This window comes from Phoca vitulina, unplaced genomic scaffold, assembly GCF_004348235.1.
Source record: "Phoca vitulina isolate PV1807 unplaced genomic scaffold, GSC_HSeal_1.0 scaffold39, whole genome shotgun sequence".
NCBI classification, from domain to species: Eukaryota; Metazoa; Chordata; class Mammalia; order Carnivora; family Phocidae; genus Phoca; species Phoca vitulina.
Window position 1 is genome coordinate 2,317,547 of NW_022589742.1, and position 21,003 is coordinate 2,338,549.

The following is a 21,003-nucleotide window of genomic DNA, read 5'->3' on the forward strand; positions in this document are numbered from 1 at the left end:
ATATTTGTACTATCAGAGATAACAACTCTTTTACCTTGGATCACTATTTTCCAGTCTTTCTTTTTTTTCTTAAAGATTTTAAGTAATCTCTACACTCAATGTGGGGCTCAAACTCACAACCCCAAGATCAAGAGTTGCACACTCCTCTGACTGAGCCAGCCAGGTGCCCCTCTAGTCTTTCTTTTAGAGTAAATTGGATATACAACTCTGTATTCTGCTTTATTCCCACTTATATTATATAGTCAACATTTCCCCATATATTTCCAAATAAAATTAAAGGGCCTACATTTTACGTGATCACATGAATGTGCTATAATTTATTTTATCCCATTCCCCTACAGGTAAATCTTTCCATTTTTTCTCAGTTTTTTCTCATTATACAATAATTCTGGGAGGATCATCTTCATTCACTGATGTATATCCCTATTTCTGATTATTTCTTTATGATATAGTCCCCAAAGTGTAATTTCTACATCATGATGCTTGAAGATTTTTGAAGGTTGCTAGAGGTTGCTGTTTCTTCCATAAATTCATAATATTTGTGCTAATATATAGTTCCACCACCAATACTTGATGCTTGTTTCATATATCTTGCCACCATTGAGCATCATTGTGGTTTATTATTTTTTTATAATTTAATAGGTGACAAATGGTATATTATTACTGTTTAATTTTACTTTTTTACAATTTTCCAAGTTTATTTTATAATTTTAACTTCTAGGTTTTGATGTATAGGGCCATGACTTTTTAATTCCTACTTTTTAAATCAGCATCTTTGTTTTCTTATTAACATCTAGTTTTAATTATAAAATAGTAGATGCTTTTAAAACTTCCAACCATGTAGTATATAAAGCAGAATTTCTCTTCCCCCATATGTATCTACCGTTAACATTTTTTTGGTAGTACAATTTTATTTCATATAACATTTTTTGAGCAGTAATCAACAGTGAATTGATGGCAGGGGTTCTTATTACAGACTCTACTATATATTTTTGACCTTGAAAATGTAGAGAACAGATTTTATTCTAATGCAGAGACAGCAGGTGCCCACCCATTCATCCATTCACTCATTTGTTCACTCTTAAGTCTATTATTTTAATGAGTACCCCATAGGGAGAAGTTGGAAATTATCCATCTCTACCTCTCTCCTAAATCTGCTGGATGCATGAAATTCAACCATTAGAGAATCATTTTAGGAATGATCGATCTGGGGACAGAGCTGTCAAGAGTTTCAACTGTAAAGAGTCAGGCAACAGACCAATAGCTGCCTCCTTCCATCCATTTCACCCCATTCTTCCACCCCTGGGGTTCTTCATCCTTTCTTCTCATTTACAGCTTTTCAATTTATACTGGTGAAATTCCATGAGATTTATTTTGGGGTAGAGGAGGGCTGCTTTCTGGACCAGCTATAGGGAAGAAGCTTATTCACACCTAGTCATCTTACACAAAAATGGGGTAGAAGTCCCATCACCTTTCTCCTGAATAAGAGTATCTTCCTCTTCTGGGTTGTAGGTGGATCTGGGGCCTGGATGGGATTTATCCCAGAGCCAGAACCAGGGTGACAGGATCTGACAGGACCTGGGTTAGGATGGGGGAAATGAATGAGTTATGCAAGTGCAGGATTGGCTCCTGTATTGATTTAAAATTTTGTTCATCATGAATTTTTTCACTAATTTAGAATTTTTAAAATAGTTTATCAAAACAATATGCATCTTGATTTACTGAGTTTTTTGACGACCCCTAAAATTTTGTGCCTGGGTTGAGGGCCTCAGTTGCCTCATCTTAATCCGGGCCCTGACTTTGATTCCCTAGAGATGGAGAGGGTTTATCATCATCTGTGAGCTCCTCTAGTTATTGTTATATTAACCAAAGCTGGATGATTCTCAAATCTGCCCCCAGCTGTCACTTTTGGAGAAAGTTTTGGCTTCCTTCCATATCCATCTGCTCTAGCACTGGGTGTATTCCACCTGTTTGAGTCTATGTCCCCATCTGTCTATGTCCTGTGACCACTCAGCTGTTATTACTCATTTGGCACTAATAGTGGCAGAACAATAAAACACTGGGGAAAGGTAACCTGCACTTTGGAGACCTCCACAGACTTCTTTGTTTAAGGATTTGGGGTAGGTGGGGTTCGGATGGTGGAGGGCAAGATAGATTCCTCCAAGGCTCCAAAGCCACAGGGGCCTGCAGAAGGTACTCTATTACGGAGATTCTCAATTCTGGCTACATATTACAATCACCTGAAGAACTTTCAAAAAAACTTGTGCCTGGCCCTACCCTCAGCTTTTCATTTAATTGATCTGGGGTAGAGCTGAGTCATTGTGATTTTTTTTAAGCTCCTCAGATATCAAATGTATAACCAAACTTGAAACCCACTGTGTCTTTCATTACTCAGGGGCCAGCTGAGGCTCCCCCTGAAGGACACGGGAAGATTATTATGGATCTGAATAGTGAGCTAGAATCAAGTGATCTTTTCCAAGGGTTTTGGTGAAGAAACATCTTTTATAGCCAAAATTGGTATCAGTGGGAAGGAGGGTGGAGAGCAGGGCTCAGTATTTACACAAGATTTGGAGAGTACTTTGTTCCAGTTATATTCATTATTGATACTGGGAGATGATTGCTCTTTTCCCCACTTAGTGCCCAAATTTTTGTTGTTTTGTTTTTGAGGTGTTAAGTCTGGTCTGTGCTTGTCATCAGATTTGAATGTAAAGAATCTCATCAATTGAGTTTCTAAATTTATTTTGAACATTTACCAAGGGGTTTCTTCCAAAATATGGTTCTCTTTGGGGCATACATGTTAGGCATTTTGGTGTGTGTTTTGAATATGTTGAGAGACATGGTTCTGCTGCAAGTTTTAGACTAGAGTGTCACATCTCTAATTAACATCAGTCTCAATTTCAAGGCCATCATCTCCTGCCTTCAGAAAATCCCCTCCATTTTTAGGGTTGGAAATAAGCACTGATGTGGAGAGGGGCTGATAGTGATTCTCAGGTTGTCAATGACCATAATGATGTGAGGAATCTGGAATAGTTTCTATCTTCATTACCCTAATAGGACTTTGAGGACTATTAGGGTAATGAAGATTAATAGTTCCATTAGCCTTCCACTTTCATGCTAATCCAAAGCCACAGATCATTGAGGAGACAAAGGTATTCTAAATATTATGTAATTGTCATTGACTGAGAACAATGAGGCACTGCCTTTGGTTCCTTGCAATAAGTTTTGTTTCAGTCTTCACTAGATAACCAGAACTTTCTTTGGTCCAAATTATACTGCTGAAAATAATCACTATATTGTCCTCTATTCTAAGGTTTATTAGAAGCAGCTCTTGTCCTGTGGTGATATCTTGAGAGTGGTGGGGGAGATGAGATGTCAGGGCTGTTTCTCTCTCCTACATTTCGGAATTCTTGATAGAACAATGTTTCTGAAACACTGCACTAAGATCAGAGGGCTCCCATTGGGAAAATTTGAGTCATGGTAATTACCTAAAAAAATACTGACGCAAGTATATTTTTTGTCTTGTTTCATAAGGGCATAATGGGAGTTTACCTGGCACTTCCACTAAACTGCTGCATGAATTTAAGGAGGTCACTTTCCCTTATTGGAGCCTCGATTTTCATGTCAACAGACTAGAACTGAAGTACATGATCTCAAAACTCCCATCCAACTCAAATATTCTGTGATTTGTTGATTTCTGACCAAAATTGGGTGAATTAATGCACGCAGTTTTTACATTGTATCTAGGGAGACAAAGTAATTTTTCTGATAACAAATTCAGCATATGAATGCTGTAATGTTGCTATTCTTATACTTTAAGTATTTTATTTTTCTATTAACAGGTGCTTGCCATTTGTTGACTTTTTAAAAAAATCAACTTATAAACTTTTCTTACAAAACAAAAATGAGGTTCCTAAAAATCTCAACTTGACCAGATATGAAACAATTTAAAAACCTTTAAAGGTGTATTGAGAAAAACCAGGCTTTAGAAACACACAAACACATACAGACACATGTTTGTCATTACTGAAAAGAGAGGTCTTTAGGTAAAAATAATTTTTAAAACCTCATGTTGCATAGATACTGTAGATAGTTCTATTTATCTGGTCAGCGGGCAAAAAGAGCACTTAAGGTCTTCAGCTCCAATCTTTTGTTCATTTCTTATTGCTGGAATTTTATATTCATTTATTCTTGTTGGGCTAAACTGGATGATGGTAGAGATGGTAAGCGGGTATTTATTCAGCCCCGCCCTGCTCAGCCTAGGGAGTAGACGAATTCTCAGTTGGTGGGTGGGCTGTTTTTGTCTCTTCGCCATTTTGTGGTTTAGGGTTTTCTGGGCGTCTGCGTTGGTAATTGAAGTTGAGGTGGTACCAACACTGAGGCAGCTGCAGACATTGTATCTCATCTCCTGATTTCCCTTATCTTGTTCATTGCAGTCCTCTTTAGGCTCTTTGGCGAGGAAGACCCCTGCAGAGTCATGGTCTATAACCCTGAAACATATTCTGTCTCACTGGTCTACCTTGTTCTCCTGCACCTTGTCAGCTCCCTCCATCACCTCACCGGGCACAGGAGGGTTAGAAGACCGTGGTCCAGGCCTCTGGGGTCTCCGCATGTAGTAGGATGGAAAGCGTCCCCTGCAGTAGGGTAGGGCCAGTGCGGTTGAGCCTGGCCTTCGGGAGCACTCTCCCCACCCTCCTTCTCTCCCCACTCCTACTATTCTGATAATTCTGCTGGGAATTGGGTGGAGGACCCCTGCGATGTGGAGAGCGTTGCCGGCTGCATATTTACTGCCTTGCACTGGAGCTCCACCAGGGCCTGTCACAGTATGGGCTGCCTCTGCACCCTTTTCTCCTTCAACAGCAGCAAACTCCACAGCCTCTCCATCTCCTACACTGCAAAGGGACTTCCTGGGGTTATTCTTTATGGCAGTCTGGTGTACAAATACAACTTCCTTGGTGTCATTCCTGTTGATGAAACCATATCCGTTTCTTACATTTAACCATTTCCCCAAAACCTTCGTTGGGATGATCTTCTTGTCCCTCAGGCAGGCACCTCAGATGTGAGGCTGCTGGGTCTCGGGGTCGCTGTTCCTGGTGGCGGGGATGATGACTGGGGCCGGCTGCGGCAGCGGCGCCCCCTCCCGGGGTGTGATGGTAACTAGGCCAAGGCAGTGGGGCTGCTCAGGGCTCTCTAGGGTCCGCTCTCCACTCCCGCTCCCCATCAGACTCTATTCTTATACTTTTTAAACTTTATTTCTTTGAATGAGTTTAATGCACTTTAACATTTCTTAGACTTTATTACCTCTATGCTTTATCTCATTAATTCTTACCATGTTTGTTTGAGCACAGGTGATAGGAAGGTTATTACCCTTGTTTCGCAGATGAAAAAACAAGGCAGGTTAAATTACATTCTTTAAGGCATTGGGGGATAAAAAGTAACATAAGGACTAGGACTCGACCAACACAGCAAAGAGGAAGAGGGAAATAAAAAGAGACTCCTGGCAGCTGAAGTTGGGTATGGGGTGTGGGAACAGAACAGAGCCTATATGGGGCCTGTTGCCATGGAGCTACTTGACAGTAAGAGGTAGTTGGCAATAGTGGTCAAACTGATCACGATTCCGTTTGCCCAGCCCAGACTATAAGAACTTTTCTAAGAAGTAGATGCTAAATGTGAAGGTGGACCTAATAAATTTTCTAACCTAACATTTTAGCCAGAACCTAATTTTCATCTAAAAGCTCGAAAACAGCAATGACTGTTAAGTCTTACAGTGCTTGGTATTTTATATGCAGTATCCTGGTTAAATATTCATGGACAGATACTATTATTGTGTCCATTATACAGCAACTAAGGAAGCTGGAGTTTTGGTCCAGATCACAGCCTGTAAATGGAGCTAGCACCTGAGTCTAGATCTGTCCCAATTTGAATCTGCACTTAACAAAATTGTGCTCTAATGTTTCTCCAATATCTACTATCCTAACAGTTTATAGTACTATCATTTTTGCCTGCATACAACATTGCTTTATAAAGGTGCGTTTCAATTTCTTTATGAGAATTTTGAAGCTTTTGTCACTTAGTCTACCTAGTTAGAAAAACCTGGTTTGTTTTCTTTCTATGAAAAAAAAAAAAAAAAAAACAAAGGACAGTGATGTTATGAAAAGCATACAAACAAATGGTATGCAATGTCTCAAAACGCTACTGCAATTCATTTCAACAAGTATGTAGGGAGGCCTCATTTGTACCATCTAATATGCAGAGAACTTGAGATATGAAGATAAATAATACAGTTTCTATCTTCAGGGAATTTATAGTAATTGAAATAGACCCCTTTCTTTGGCAGGGCAACATGGGTGTCTGCACTCTGTTCCACTCATTTGCAGTGACAGCAGGGATACTGCAATCTTAATGTCTTTTCTGTCTATCCCAGGGATCCTATGAAAGATACCTACCTACAGAGTGGCTTCCTTCTGCAAATGATTTTCCTGAGCAGCCTTCACTGGTAGTTTCCCCAGGGCCACAACCACTTCTAGTGATGGCCATGGAGACATGTAATAAATAACCAGTTGGCAAAGCTCAGAGTCAGTGCAGAGGAAGGACTATTTGTAACTATTCCAGACCTGTGAAATAATCGTAGAAAAGACTGAGTCTTCAATGGTACATAGTATTAAAGCTGGCAAGAAGTGGTTATTTCAGGGGAGAGAAGTATAGGTGGAAAGACCAGAGCCATGGTGGGGAAGTATAAGAGGCATGATGAGAGCAGATTTCTTAAGTTCTGCAATGCCACGAACAGGCACTTAAATTTTGATATGGACAAAATGGAAAGACACTAATCAATGCACACATTACAGACCTGAAGGCCGGGTACAATAGGCATAGGTAATAGTTTTCTATAATCCAGTGGTTTCCAAAATGTGGCTCACAGAGCACTTGAGTTCTAAGGAGTCTTCTCATTAGCCACCCATGTAATGTTAATATTTACAAAGTCAGTCCTTTCTAGGGTTAAAATAATGTACACATGGAGCTGACAGTATTTCATAGCAAAATACACACAAGAGCTTGATGAAAAGGTAAGATAAATTATTCAAAAGTTATAGGAATTAAAAGCTTCTTATGCAATTTACTTACACTTTAAATAAGTTTTAAAAGCATGAACTGTGGATGTCAAGTAATATTTCGATTGTTGCCTAAAGGTATATTCCTAAGAATTGCAAAGCATTCTTTGTTTCAAAAGTCTGTGGCAACAGACAAGATTGATATCAAACTGAATAATTCATCAGCTAAACTTTGCACATAGCCATTAGCAGTAATTCTGATGAGGATGCATACAGAGAACTTGTTCAAACTTTTCTCCTAATTTTAGCATTGAACTTGAACTGTTCCTGATTCAAATTTCATATGTTTGTCAAGAGATTCAACCTCCTTATTAAAAAAAAAAATCTAAGGAGGATCATACACTTGAGAAGATGTCCAATATTTCCTTTTCTATATGAAATACACATGGATTAAAAATGTTTGGCACTATATATTTAACATAACTTTATCCAGATTCTTCTTATAAGAGTAGATCTTGAATCCCCAAATTTTAATATCTAATTTTTAGCCCATAGAGGAAGCTTAAGAAATATGTACTAAATATATATAGTTCTACAACTATCTGCCTATATACAGTCACAATCTTCTCCACACAATATTCCTGAGAAGCATTAATTTCCTCATTTGGGGATGAGGATATTAAGGCCCAAAGAGTTTGAATTATTATCCTAAATTCACATGAATAATTTAGTGTTAGAACTGGCATAGCATGCAGGTTATCAAATCCAAGTCCAATGCTCTTATTTCAAGTCAGAATGTATTATATGATTCATATTATCAGTTCTTCAAAAATACTTTGAGGCATTTTTCAAAAGAAGCTCACATATAAAAAATTATAACAGAAATAAAAAGAATAAGATAATAAATATACATGAAGTCATAAGCTAATTCATATCCTGTTGTCAAGAATTTACTGTGCATCTAAATTTCCGGCAGCAAAGTAAAAAGTTATATAATTTGTATCATTTGACAAATAGAAAAATACAGGTAATGTGATATCATGTCACCTCCATACTAAAAATTCTTCCAATGGCTTTTCATTGCACTTATAGATAATTCAAACTTCACATCAAAGCCCACAAAGCACAAAATACTCTGGCTCTCATTATTTTTCTATTCTCATCAATTATTACTTTCCCCCATTGTTAACTACATTCTAATAATCTCTCCGTTCCTTCAACATGCCACATTTATTTCCCACCTTCAAGTCTTTGGACTCACTATGCAATACAGTGAGAATATTATTCCCCTAAATCTTCACATGACCAACTCCTTCTTATTATCCAGGACCTAGGTCAAAAGTCTTAGTTTCTCATTATTCAAGACTCTTAGAAACTATACCTGACCATCCTATCTAAATTAATAAATTTCCCAGCTATTCCCTGATTAATTATCATGGTCTATTTTCTTTATAGTACTTGGCCATCTCTGAAATTTTCATGTTTATCCTAATTTTTGTTTACTTCTCTTCTTCCCCTCCAACTAGAATGAAAATCCCACAAGAGCAAGAAACTCATGTGTTTCCCCCCCCCCCCCGCCCCGCCGCTGTTGGCTTTCCAGCACCAAGGACAGAGCCAATTAGGCACTCAATTGGAAATGAATACATTAAAGTTATTGAGAGAGACAAACTTTTCTTAAAACTTAATCCTAAAACCTCGTGAATTCTTAAAAAGACTTTGAAAACAAGATGCACTATGGCTTTAGCATCTACTTTTAAAATATACAGCAGACACCAGTGAGATGGGGTAGAATAAAGAAAGTCCATTGCAGAACTTCGGGTAAAACTAATATGTAATGGAAGGCCAACAAAATAAGAGCCTTTGAAGGAGAGTAACACGAAATGTCCAGAGAGAGGAAAAAACAGCAAGGTTAGTGTTGCAAAATCAAAGTGACAAGAAGATTTTTAAAAGCAGGTCATGAATAGTGTAAATGCCAGAAAAGTGTTCAATGAATTTTTCAACAAAGCTGCTAGTGGTAACCTTGGCAAAAGCAAATTCAGGGGGCTGGCAGTGGTGATGATGCAAGTCAAAGTGCAGTGGATTAATGAGAAAATGTAACAGGGGATTTCAACATAAAAAATAGATGGCATGGTTTTGTGCTAGACATTTTTAGAGTATATTTGTATTTATCTGATTTGACCTCTTAAAGAATCTCAATTTAGCTCTACTCAAGTGTCTTAGAGGAACACTGCCTTCTGATGAGATACTGAATTGGATATTTGCAAATAAATTGGATTTTTCCCACTAGTCAGGCTTTTAAATATTTGAATACCTACATATCGTACACCTTAAATTTTCTCTTCTGCAGGCTAAATATTTATAGATTCTCCAACCATTCCCACTTATGACCTGGTTTCAGATTCTTTACCTGCAAGCTTATTTTCCTTTGACCACTCTAGTTTGTCACTGTCATCCCACAATGTGATTTCTAGAAATATTTATGGACATCACTCACCTTTTAAATACCTGTAATAGTTCCTCATTGCCCCATTCATTCTGACTTCTAAGACCTTCAACACTGACTTTAACAAATATTCTTAGGAATTATCTCACTTTCCCTACATTATTTATAATACACTGTCTGGACCAGGGGTCAGCAAACTTTTTCTGTAAAGGGCCAGATAGTAAATATGTTTGGCTTTACAGACCATATGGTCTTTATTGCAACTACTCAATATGTTATAAACTATATAATAGATAATAACTGTACAATAGGCAATACATTAATGAATGTGGCTGTGTTCCAATAACAATATTGAAAAAAAAATCAGCAGGCTGAATTTGACCCTTGAGCCATAATTTGCCAACCTATGTTCTAGACAAACAAAATGCCTTGACATTTTCTTGGTACACCTAAGTTACTTATATGGCTTTGTTCATGCTCTCCAGCAACCCCTCACCGCCCAATTAAAGTAAAGGCAATGCTGATGTAACCAACAGACTCAAGTATAGCAGTTTACATGAGAGAAAAAGTTTTTCCTTCTTACATATCAGTCTGGCATTAGTGGACCAGATTGGTTCATAGCTCTGTTCTGCAAGATCATTCATTCAGTACCTGGGCTCTTTCTTGCTAAATGTAATAGGTAATTGACAACTCAAGAGTAATACACTGACACCAGTACTCTGTTTCTTGTTCATCACTTCCCCTAGAGCTATAGGCTTATATATCTTTGTTTTAGCTTAAAAAGTACTGAAAAAGATAGTTTTGCCAAATTTTTTTGACCCTACATAAAATGGGGTTCACTTTCCAAGCCTGCTACATCTTTGCCTATCCATGAAGCCAACGACTCATACTTTAGATTTTTGTTCCGGTAGTTCCTCTCTTCTGACACCAATTTCTACATTGGAGTAGGGTAGTGTGTGTGTGTGTGTGTGTGTGTGTTAAATTGACCAAAACATGTAAAAAAACAATTTAGCATATTAAAGGTTAATTTCTCATCTGTTTAATAGCCCAGGGTGGTTCTGATCTTTTGAAAGAGACTTTGCTCCATAGTCATTAACAGGCCCAGGTTGATGGCCATTCTGCCATATTCAGCATGTGGCTTCCAAGTGCCTCTGGGAAATTGTCATAAGTTTATTGGAAGAGGAAAAGAACAAGGAAGAACTCATATAAAAAACTCTTTATGATCAGGACATTATTTTGTTTCATGTTACATTGACTGTAATTCTGTCATATGGCCATACTTAATTGCAAGTGAGGCTGAGAAATGTAGTTCAGCTATGTGCCTAGGAGGAAAACAAAAATGAATTATGGTAAATAGTCATTAGTTTCTGTATACCATCTGTCAAGACTCTGCAGTATTGCTCCATTCATGATTTCCTCTCTTACTTCCATTTCTCTTTTGTATGAATTTCCACAGTTTTATTTGTACACTTTTCATGGCCCAGAAATTTCTCTACTTGAACTGCAGATACTGGTGGGCCTAGATTTGACAATTATTAAAGACAGGAACACTGGAACTCTGCCTTCTGGCCTGTAGCACAGGAATCTGGAATTGCAGCCAGTGACCTGGTGGCGAAGCACAGCAGAAGGGCAGATTAGGTTTTGTGTGTCTAACTCATCTTTGTATCACTTACTCCCAGCATATGGCCTTGTAATAAATGGAGACCCAAAGAGTGTGGTTGAAATCACACCTTATCATCTCCCACTTCTTTTGGGCTTTACTTAAATCTTATTATTTTACTTCCAACCTGAAGTACGCTCTTCTTTGGGTAGCTATCCGATTCAAAGTAATCCTCCCTTCCCTTGGACAAACCTCAATACAGAGAGGAAACCAATACCAATGATTAAGTGAACTTTGAATCTGTAACTATAGCTGACTGATCCATAGACCAAATAAAATTATTTCTACAGGACATTCAGAGATACCAAAACAGAGACTGGGAAAGTTCAAAGCCAAATCATGTTAATGTCAGAATGTCAGGGAGAAGATCCACAATTTTCTGCTGTTGAAGTTCCAGATCCACCATGATCCCAGCCCTTTGTGTGTCTTAGCTATTAAAAATCTTTCTTCAAAATTGTGAGACACAACAGTACCCTTTCAGTATACTTAACATTTTGTTAAAATACTAAAATTAGTTTCCTCTGCTTGCTACTAAAAGAAATTTGTTATTACCACGTCGCTGTTAGTAGATTTTTATTTTTCTGGGGTGGAGGGAAGTATAACAGTATTTGAGTCATTATTCTTTCTCTTCAGCATATGTTGACATCATACCCATGTCATAAGCTATTGGCCTAAGTCATTTTATCTTGTTCTTGCTGTTGTAACTTCCTTTGAATCTGATACTCGTGTAGCTGGATTTTAGAACACTAATATTTTTGTTACATTTTTTACTATTATTTATTTTTGGATTTCATTCATCATTCCAGACTATTCAAGTCATTTTTAGTTCTGACAGAGATATACAATGTGGCAGAGAATCCTAGCTCTCAGCAATAACTATAATCTCCTCTTCTACCTGAAACTGCTTCTATACTACATTTCTTAGGGCTCTTACAGTTAGGTAGTTCAGTTTTGGCCAATGGAATATGGGTGAACATGAAGTGTGTCACTTGCAGGCCTGACCTGTAAAACCTCTTTTGTAATCCTCTACACTCTCCTCCCTTGTCTCCTGGCCAAATACAAATGATCCATTGAAGGACTGAAAGCTCTAAAAAACAATGGAACAACTAGATTGAAAGAACCTGGGTCCTTGAAGGACTGCATGAAACAGATCATTGGTCTGTAGTGTGAAGAAAAAGTAAATTTTTCTGTATTAAACCACTGAAATTTAGGTGTTATTTATAACAGCTGTCAAATTACAACAAATTGAACTTACATAAGGAAAGACTATTCAAAAAGATGATTGCAGTAAGTAGAACATGCTGACCTCAGGATCTGCTAGTGTTTCAAAATCAAACACTGAAAAGCTTTTTAAAAAGCAGGAATGGGTAAGAGGGCTAGTAGGAACTTTATGGGGGAGGGAGGCAAGCAATGGGGGTGAGAAGGTGGAAAAATCCAGGCACTTCAACAACAAAAATTGTTTCTGTAGTCAGCCAATTCATGGAATGAGCTATAAGGGAGGATGTCTACATCTTCTTGCTTGCTTAAGCAGGGGCAAAACCAAAGTTCAGGGACCTATGTGGAGGAGAGAAGCCTGACTAGAATATGGTCAAGTCAGTGATTAGGTAATGGGGAATTGTGAGTACATGGTCACAGTCTATCTTAACTAATACAGTCTCTCTCCTCAGTTTCATCAACACTATCAACTCAGTCAACATTCAATCAGGGCACTTACTAAACTCCATATTGCTCCTACTAAACTCCATATTGCTCCTACTCAGGGGCAGGCTCAGCCCCCTTTAAAAACAGCAAGCGATTAGAGAGAACTACTATAGCAGCAGGCCTAGAAACCCAAGCGTTTTTGCGAAAGCCTCTCCAGGGAATGAATTCTTCCATATCTCATTTCAGGGTTGCCTCCTCAATATGATGCCAGCAGATAAAAGAAAAAGGATAACATAGTTAACATTCACAGAGGACAGAGAAGAGACAAACAGAAGGTAGGGCAAAAATATTCTTGAGCTCACAGTTGAATCCTTTCTCTCCATATTATTTGTACAAAGTCCTCCCGAATTCTACCATGCTTCTTCCTCTTGGCAAACCAAGCTACAGGATTTGTTGTTCTACCCCTAAATGCTATTCCCTTTATTAACATGCAGGTTAGTCCATCACAATGTCATAAGCATGAGGAAGAATCCCAGGAACCAGAGCAATCAAGAGTAGCACTTGCAGTCTGTTTTGTTGTTGTTGTTTTTAAGATTTTATTTATTTATTTGAGAGAGTGAGCAAGAGAAAGAGAGAGAGCATGAGTGGGGGAGAGGGAGAAGCAGACTCCCCGCTGAGCAGAGGGAAGGGGGAGAGGGAGAAGCAGACTCCCCGCTGACCAGAGAGTCTGATGTGGGACTTGATCCTGGGACTCCAGGATCATGACCTGAGCCGAAGGCAGATGCTTAACCGACTGAGCCACCTAGGCACCCAACTTGCAGTCTGTTTCTAACTAAGATCTTCACTCCACTTAATTAGATTCCTACTAATTTTGTCACAAGGTGTCTTAGCTCACTTCTAGGGGTCCCCCAAATGCAAAATCTATACAAACTCTTCCCGTTTATATTGCCTGTATCTACATGAATCTTGCTGACCAATGTTGAGTCTCTATTACCAAGTCATGTTCATCCAATCCCACTAATTCAGTACATTTATTTCTATTATGTTAATTCACAAAGGATTTCCAAATATATAAATATGTGAGGATATCTTCCTCTTTATTTTATATAACCTACAACTGAATATAGTGTATAAACTTTTACTTAACATAATCAAACTTCCCATTTCAGCACAATGTTTCTCTTCAGGTAAATATGACCCACTGTTTTCCTACCAATTATAAGTGTCTTTCAAAATGTATTTCCCTATTTTAAAAAAGGCCTGTTTATATATTTTCCCATGTCCTTCACTTATTGGGCAATCTCATGCTTATATTTGAATGACATTATCAGGCTAGAATGTATTATTAGCTATGCTTTGTCTTGGAGACTACAAAAAAGAGAATGTAAACAGCTTAGATAATAAAGCCATATATGTTCATGTACTAAGTTAACACTATAAGTTCTTTAATATGAGCACTTTTAGTCAATTTTAAAGTCTCTTTTTAAGAGATGCGTTTATCTCTTTTTTCAATTTTCAACTTAACCTCTGTAATGTGCCACATTCAAAATTGGCTATTAACACTTTGAAATTGGAATTGGCTGAAAAGGTACTGGTCCAGATATTCCTCCCTCTCAATATCACCTTAACACAGCATCAGGTGTCTGAAAAGATGAAGATATTCCAACCACCACTGACTTCCTCCATTCAAAGCCAGAGAAGAACTCCAGTAAAATAAGAACTTTAAGGTACCTAGTATTCAAAAGAGAGCCTATACTATTTCATTGGTATTTTTAATTGAAATATTGTTTTTAGTTGTGTCACTAGGCAGTTCCTTTGTCTCAGTCAGGATGATACTTGAACCACTGATTTCAGAAGTTATTTGGTTTATGCATATATCCATTACCTACATTTTAAACCATCCTAATTCCACACAACTAGTTTAGAATATCAAAAATGCAATTGAATTAATAATAAGAATCACTTAAAGAAAGAGTTCCATTTTATAACTCCAAACTAGAAACAACAAATAAAATTACTTCTATAATCTAGTCATGGTTACTAAGAACCAATTCATAAAAGACACACAGTTGGAATTCAGTGCATTCTACTTAAAGTCTCATATTCACATTATATTTAAAAACAACTCCCCAACTATCATCATAAATAATTCATAGATATTTTTGGTGCAGCCCAAGATTTTTCAAATAAGACAAACTATTTCAGAAAGTTGAAGCCACAGAAATTTATGGGCATTTAGTTTTAGTGCTAATAACCAAAATTTCACACAGATTAAAATACGTCATGCATGCATCATATACTCTGTGGTAACTGTACAGTCACCACAATGATAAAACACAATCTCCTTTAGGGGTTAAAAACATGCAAAAATAAGAGAAAATTGACAACTTTAAATTATGAGTATTAGATAGACATATTTAAAGATCATGGAATATTAGAATCTCCACTTCTATTCTAAAACATAGCACTATATTTTCCCATTTAGTTAATTCTAAAGCCTTTAATAAACGTTTTAAAAGTTACTTCAGAGACTGACAGTAATATGGCAGAAGGGCTTATATAAAATGTCCCACCCTATGCCTAAAAATAAACACATAAAAATGCTGGACATTTTTACATTTCAAAGTAAATTACGTAAGTAAGCTTATAATAAAAAAAAAAATTAGACTTCTGATTCTCATGCTCCAGGTGGGAGAGAGATAGTTATTCTGACCATTTGTCCTGCTGAAAACTATTAAAAACACCAGTCAAAAAAAATCTTCTCACAGGATGGAGGATCTGAAAAGATAGTAACAAATTATCAGGATAAAATCTTAGTGAAGGTAGGGACCTAAAAGATAAAGTAACCACTAAAATTGCTTTTTTCCTGGGGGTTTTAAAGAACAAGAATATCAATTTTTACAGAAAGGGATCACAATGGGCAGAATACATGAATAGACATTTCTCCAAAGAAGATATCCAAATGGCCAACAGACTCATGAAAAAATGCTCAACATCCCTCGGCATCAGGGAAATACAAATCAAAACCACAATGAGATACCACCTCATACCAGTCAGAATGGCTAAAATGAACAACAGATGTTGGCAAAGATGCAGAGAAAGGGGAATTCTCTTACACTGTTGGTGGGAATGCAAACTGGTGCAGCCACTCTGGAAAACAGTATGGACGTTCCTCAAAACGTTAAAAATAGAACTACCCTACGACCCAGCAATTGCACTACTAGAAATTTATCCAAAGGATACAAGAATAGTGATTCAAAGGGGCATATGCACCCCAATATTTATAGCAGCATTATCAATGATAGCACAGATGAAAGAGCCCAGATGTTCATTGACAGATGAATCAATAAAGAAGAGATAGCATATATATATATATATATATATATATATATATATATATATATATATATGGACTATTACTCAGCCATCAAAAAGAATGAAATATTGCCATTTGCAATGATGTGGATGTAACTAGAGGGTATGATACTAAGCAGAATAAGTCGGAGAAAGACAAATACCATAGGATTTCACTCATATGTGGAATTTAAGAAACAAAACATGAACATAAGGGAAGGGAAGGAAAAATAAAATAAGATAAAAACAGAGAGGGAGGCAAACCATAAGAGACTCTTAACTCTAGGAAACAAACTGAGGGTTGCTGGAGGGGAAGTGGGTGGGAGGATGGGGTAACTCGGTGATGGGCATTAAGGAAGGCATGTGATGTAATAAGCACTGGGTGTTATATGCAACTGATGAATCACTAAACTCTACCCTGAAACTAATAATACACTATATGTTAACTAAATTGAATTTAAATTTTAAAAAACTTTAAAAAAAAGGATCACATACACAAGGTCTAAAATACAAGAATAAAAAAAGTGTAGAAAATAGTAAATATATGGAAAATATAAACAAATATTGAATGCATAAAAAGCAACATATTATATGGTAATGAAAAAATATATAATGTAATATATATAATTGTTAAATTATATAAAATGTGACATTTCCAAGCTGCTCATAATATTTTTTCCTTCATACTTGGTTTTCAAGAATGTAATTAGAATGCATCAAAGCATGGTTTTAAGTTTATCCTGTTTGAGGTTTGAGATTCTTGAACCTGTAAATTAATCTATTTGACAGATTTTGGGATTTTGAAGTCATTGTTTCTTCATTATTATTTCCTTTTCACCCCAATATCTTTGTCCTCTCCTTATAGAATTCTAAGGCCATGAGTTTATATTTTCCCAAATGTCTCCAAGACTCTGTTCATTTTATTTTCAATTGTTTTTTCTTTGCTTTCCAAGTTGGATCAGTAATTGGGATGGTCATAGATTTTTACATCAAAATATATGGAAAGCAAAAGACAGTTGAAAATAGCTTTAAAGTATGGAAAGGAAAGAACTGTCAACTCATAATTCTATATCCAATGAACATATCTGTCAGGAGTTAAGGCAAATTAAAGACATTCTTATACACAGGAAAGTGAAGAGAATTTGTCACTAGCACAGTTACTCTAAAAATTCTTCTTGTTTAAAGGAAATGATACTAGAGGGAAACTTGGAAGGACCAGAAACAGAAAAAAGAAAAGAATAGCAAGAAAAGTTGTAAATATCTAAGTAAATATTTTAAGAACTATAATTCTTCAATTTCTATGAAATATGTATGAATGTTAAGCATAACATCATAACATTGTCTAGGGGAGTGTTCTATGTATGGAGATATAATACCTATGATAACTAGAGCATAAAGAGAGAAGGTAAGGGACCTATGTGTTTATAATCCTTCTACATGTTACTTCTAGTGGTAAAACTGTAACTCTAAGGAAAGTGTAAAAGGTTAGATATGTATACTGCAATAGCCAGTGAAATTGCTTAAAAAATAATACAAGGATATAGCAAAAAAAAAAAAAAAACCCACAAAGATTGAAATAAAATACTAAAAATATTCAAGGATTCCAAATAATGTATGTAGATACTGTGTCCTCAAAGATAGGAAGCACATCTCTCCACTGTTTAAGTGTTGGGTGCACATACTGACTTCCTAAAGAGACAGTATGAAAAAGAGAGAAGTTTGGGGGCAGGGAGGAGTAACTTTACAAAAGAGAAATTGACAAACACTACCTAGCCAGATTATGAAAGTCAACACTATAAATCCTGTTAAAACATGATGTGATGAATGACACTTTACCTCTATGGCATTCTTCCCAAAAAACTATAACGTCAGTTTAATCACAAGAAAAACATCAGACAAATCCCAATAGAGGGCCATTCTACAAAATACCTGACGAGGACTCCTTAAAATTGTCAAAGTCAACAAAAACAAGGAAAGTCTGAGAAATTGTCACAGCCAAGAGGAGCCTAAGAAGATGTAACAACTAAAAGTATGTGGTATCCTAAATGAAATTCTGGAATAGAAAAATGACATTAGACAAAAACTAAGGAAATCTGAATAATGTGTGAATTCAGTTAATGGCAATGTTTCAATACTGGTTTGTTAATTGTAACAAATGTATCACATTACTGTAGGATGTTAATAATAGAGGAAAGTGGGTGTGGGGTATATGAGAATTCCCTGTACTGTCTTCTTATTTTTTCTGTAAATCTAAAATTATTCTAAAAAATAAAGTATATTTTGATAAAAAGCACATTAATCAAAAAGAAGATAAGAAAAGAGAAACAAAGGAGCAGAAAACAGAGCAAACAAACAGAAAACAACAAAAGGATAGATGTAAATCCAACAATATTTATGATGCTATTTAATGTAGGTTAATGTACACTAAATATAATAGAGACTGCTATTTAAGATTAAAACAGATTATATGCTATTTATTAAAAACCCACTTTAAATGTAAATAAATAAGTTAAAAGTAAGAGGAAGAAAAATATATATCATGCAAATAATGATAAAAAGGAGTTACCATATTGATATCAGAAAAATAGGCTTAGTGACTCACTTCCTAAAATGAAGTATGCAAAGGGAAACTTTATAGGAACTGTATGGTGGAGAAATCTGGCAAAAACTACCTTAACCAAATGATGAAAATTAACATCACCACTTCAGCTGTATGAATATCATGGTACCCCCTTGATATGATAGGCAAGAAGGGCACTTCATCTATATGAGACTCTTTCCACAAACACAGAAGTCCAATATAATCATGAGAAAAACATCAGACATACATAAATAGGGAGACATTTTACTAAATAACTAACCAGTACTCCTCAGGATGGTCAGGTTATAAAACAAACAAAAGAAGACAGAAACTGTCACCAACCAGGGGAGACTGGGGAGACACAACTACTAAATACAGTGTCATGTCCTGGATTGGACCCTGGAACAGAAAGAAAACATAAATAAAAGAGCTGGTGAAATCCAAATGAAGTCTGGAGTTTAGTTAGTAGTAATGTACCAATGTTAGTTTCTTAGGTTTGATAAATGTACCATGATAATGTAAGATGTTAACAAAAGGAAAAGGTGGGTGAGGGGATTACAGGCTCCCTGTGCTATCTAGGTAATATTTCTGTACATCTAAAAATAGTCTAAAGTTTAAACATTTCATGGGAATGCAAAATTGTACAACAACTTGGCAGTTTCTAATAAAGTTAAACCTAATTTTACCATATGGAACAGCAGTCCTACTCCTAGATATTACACAAGAAAAATGATCATTTGTGTTCACTCAAAAACCTGTAAGTAAAACTTTCAGGCAGCTTTATACATCATCATCAAAAACTTGAAACAACTCAAAGGTCTTACAGCAAATGGATAAGTAAACTATGGTATATCCTTACAATGTAATATTACTCAGCAATAAACAGGAAGAAACTATTAATACATACAGCAATATGGATAAATATCAAATGCATTATTATAAGTGAAAGATGGAAAAATTATATATGCTATGTGATTCTATTTATATGACTTTATATGTAGACATTGATAACAGACTAGTGGTCTCCCTGGACTTGGAGTCTTGGGATGGGTTACTACAAAAGAGCAGCATGGGAGGATTTGTTAACTGATGGAACTGTTCTGTATCATGAGTGTGGCAATGGTTATTTAAGTGTACACATTTGTCAAAATTCATAGAACTGTACCACAAAAAAGCATTTCCCTATGTAATTTTAAGTGTATGGCTGACAAAATAAACCTGGAAAGAAAAAGGGTAGGATATGATATACAATAAATTCTAATCAAAAGAAACTTGAGAATATTGATATTATATAAGATGAAGGCCAAAAAAACCTGTCATATAAATTAAATATATTTTGGCCTTAAAGCAAATCTCAACAAAGGTATAGAGAATAAAAACATACAGGTAATATTCTCTGACCAAAATGCAATTAGGCTAGAAAGTAATAACAAAGGGGTAACTACAAAATTCCCATATACTTTAAAATTTAAACAGTGCACATCTAAATAACTCATTAACACAAAGAAAATAATTGCATTTAGATATTATTTTACCAAAAATGATCATGCAAATAAGACATATTAAAACATATAAAGTGCAGCTAAAGCAGTAATCAAAGAAAAACTCAAGAAATGAAATTCTGAAAATCAACAATATTATCTATGCATCTTACACATTAGAAAAGAATAGCAAAATAAACCCAATGAGAATAGAAGAGAAATAACGAAGGAACCAATATCAGTCAATGAAAGAGAGAACAAACATAAGATGGAGAAGATCAGACCAAAATATTCTATTTTGAAATTGCTAAAATGACCAACTTCTGGAAAGACCTGTTGAGAAAAAAAGGAAAGATAACCAAATGTCAGGAATAACAGTATATCAAGATGTGGAAGACTTAAGGCTATTGCTTCTCACCCATTTTATCTATGAATACAACCCTATCCCAATTACAATCCTGGAAGGATTTTTTTTTATTATGTTATGTTAATCACCATACATTACATCAATAGTTTTTGATGTAGTGTTCCATGATTCATTGTGTATAACACACTGTGTTCCATACAGTACATGCCATCTTTAATACCCATCACCAGGCTAACCCATCCCCCCACCGTCCTCCCCTCTAGAACCCTCACTTTGTTTCTCAGAGTCTATAGTCTCTCGTGGTTCATCTCCCCCTCCGATTTTCCCCCCCTTCATTCTTCCCTTCCTGCTATCTTCTTCTTTTTTTTTTTTAACATATAATGTATTATTTGTTTCAGAGGTACAGGTCTGTGATTCAACAGTCTTACAC

General features: G+C 36.1%; 1 pseudogene; it reads right to left on the reverse strand.

The window, feature by feature from the left end:
• Nucleotides 1-4,232: 4,232 nt before the first annotated feature.
• On the reverse strand, nucleotides 4,233-12,846 carry LOC116647202 (annotated as a pseudogene).
• Between the last annotated feature and the right edge of the window lie 8,157 nt (nucleotides 12,847-21,003).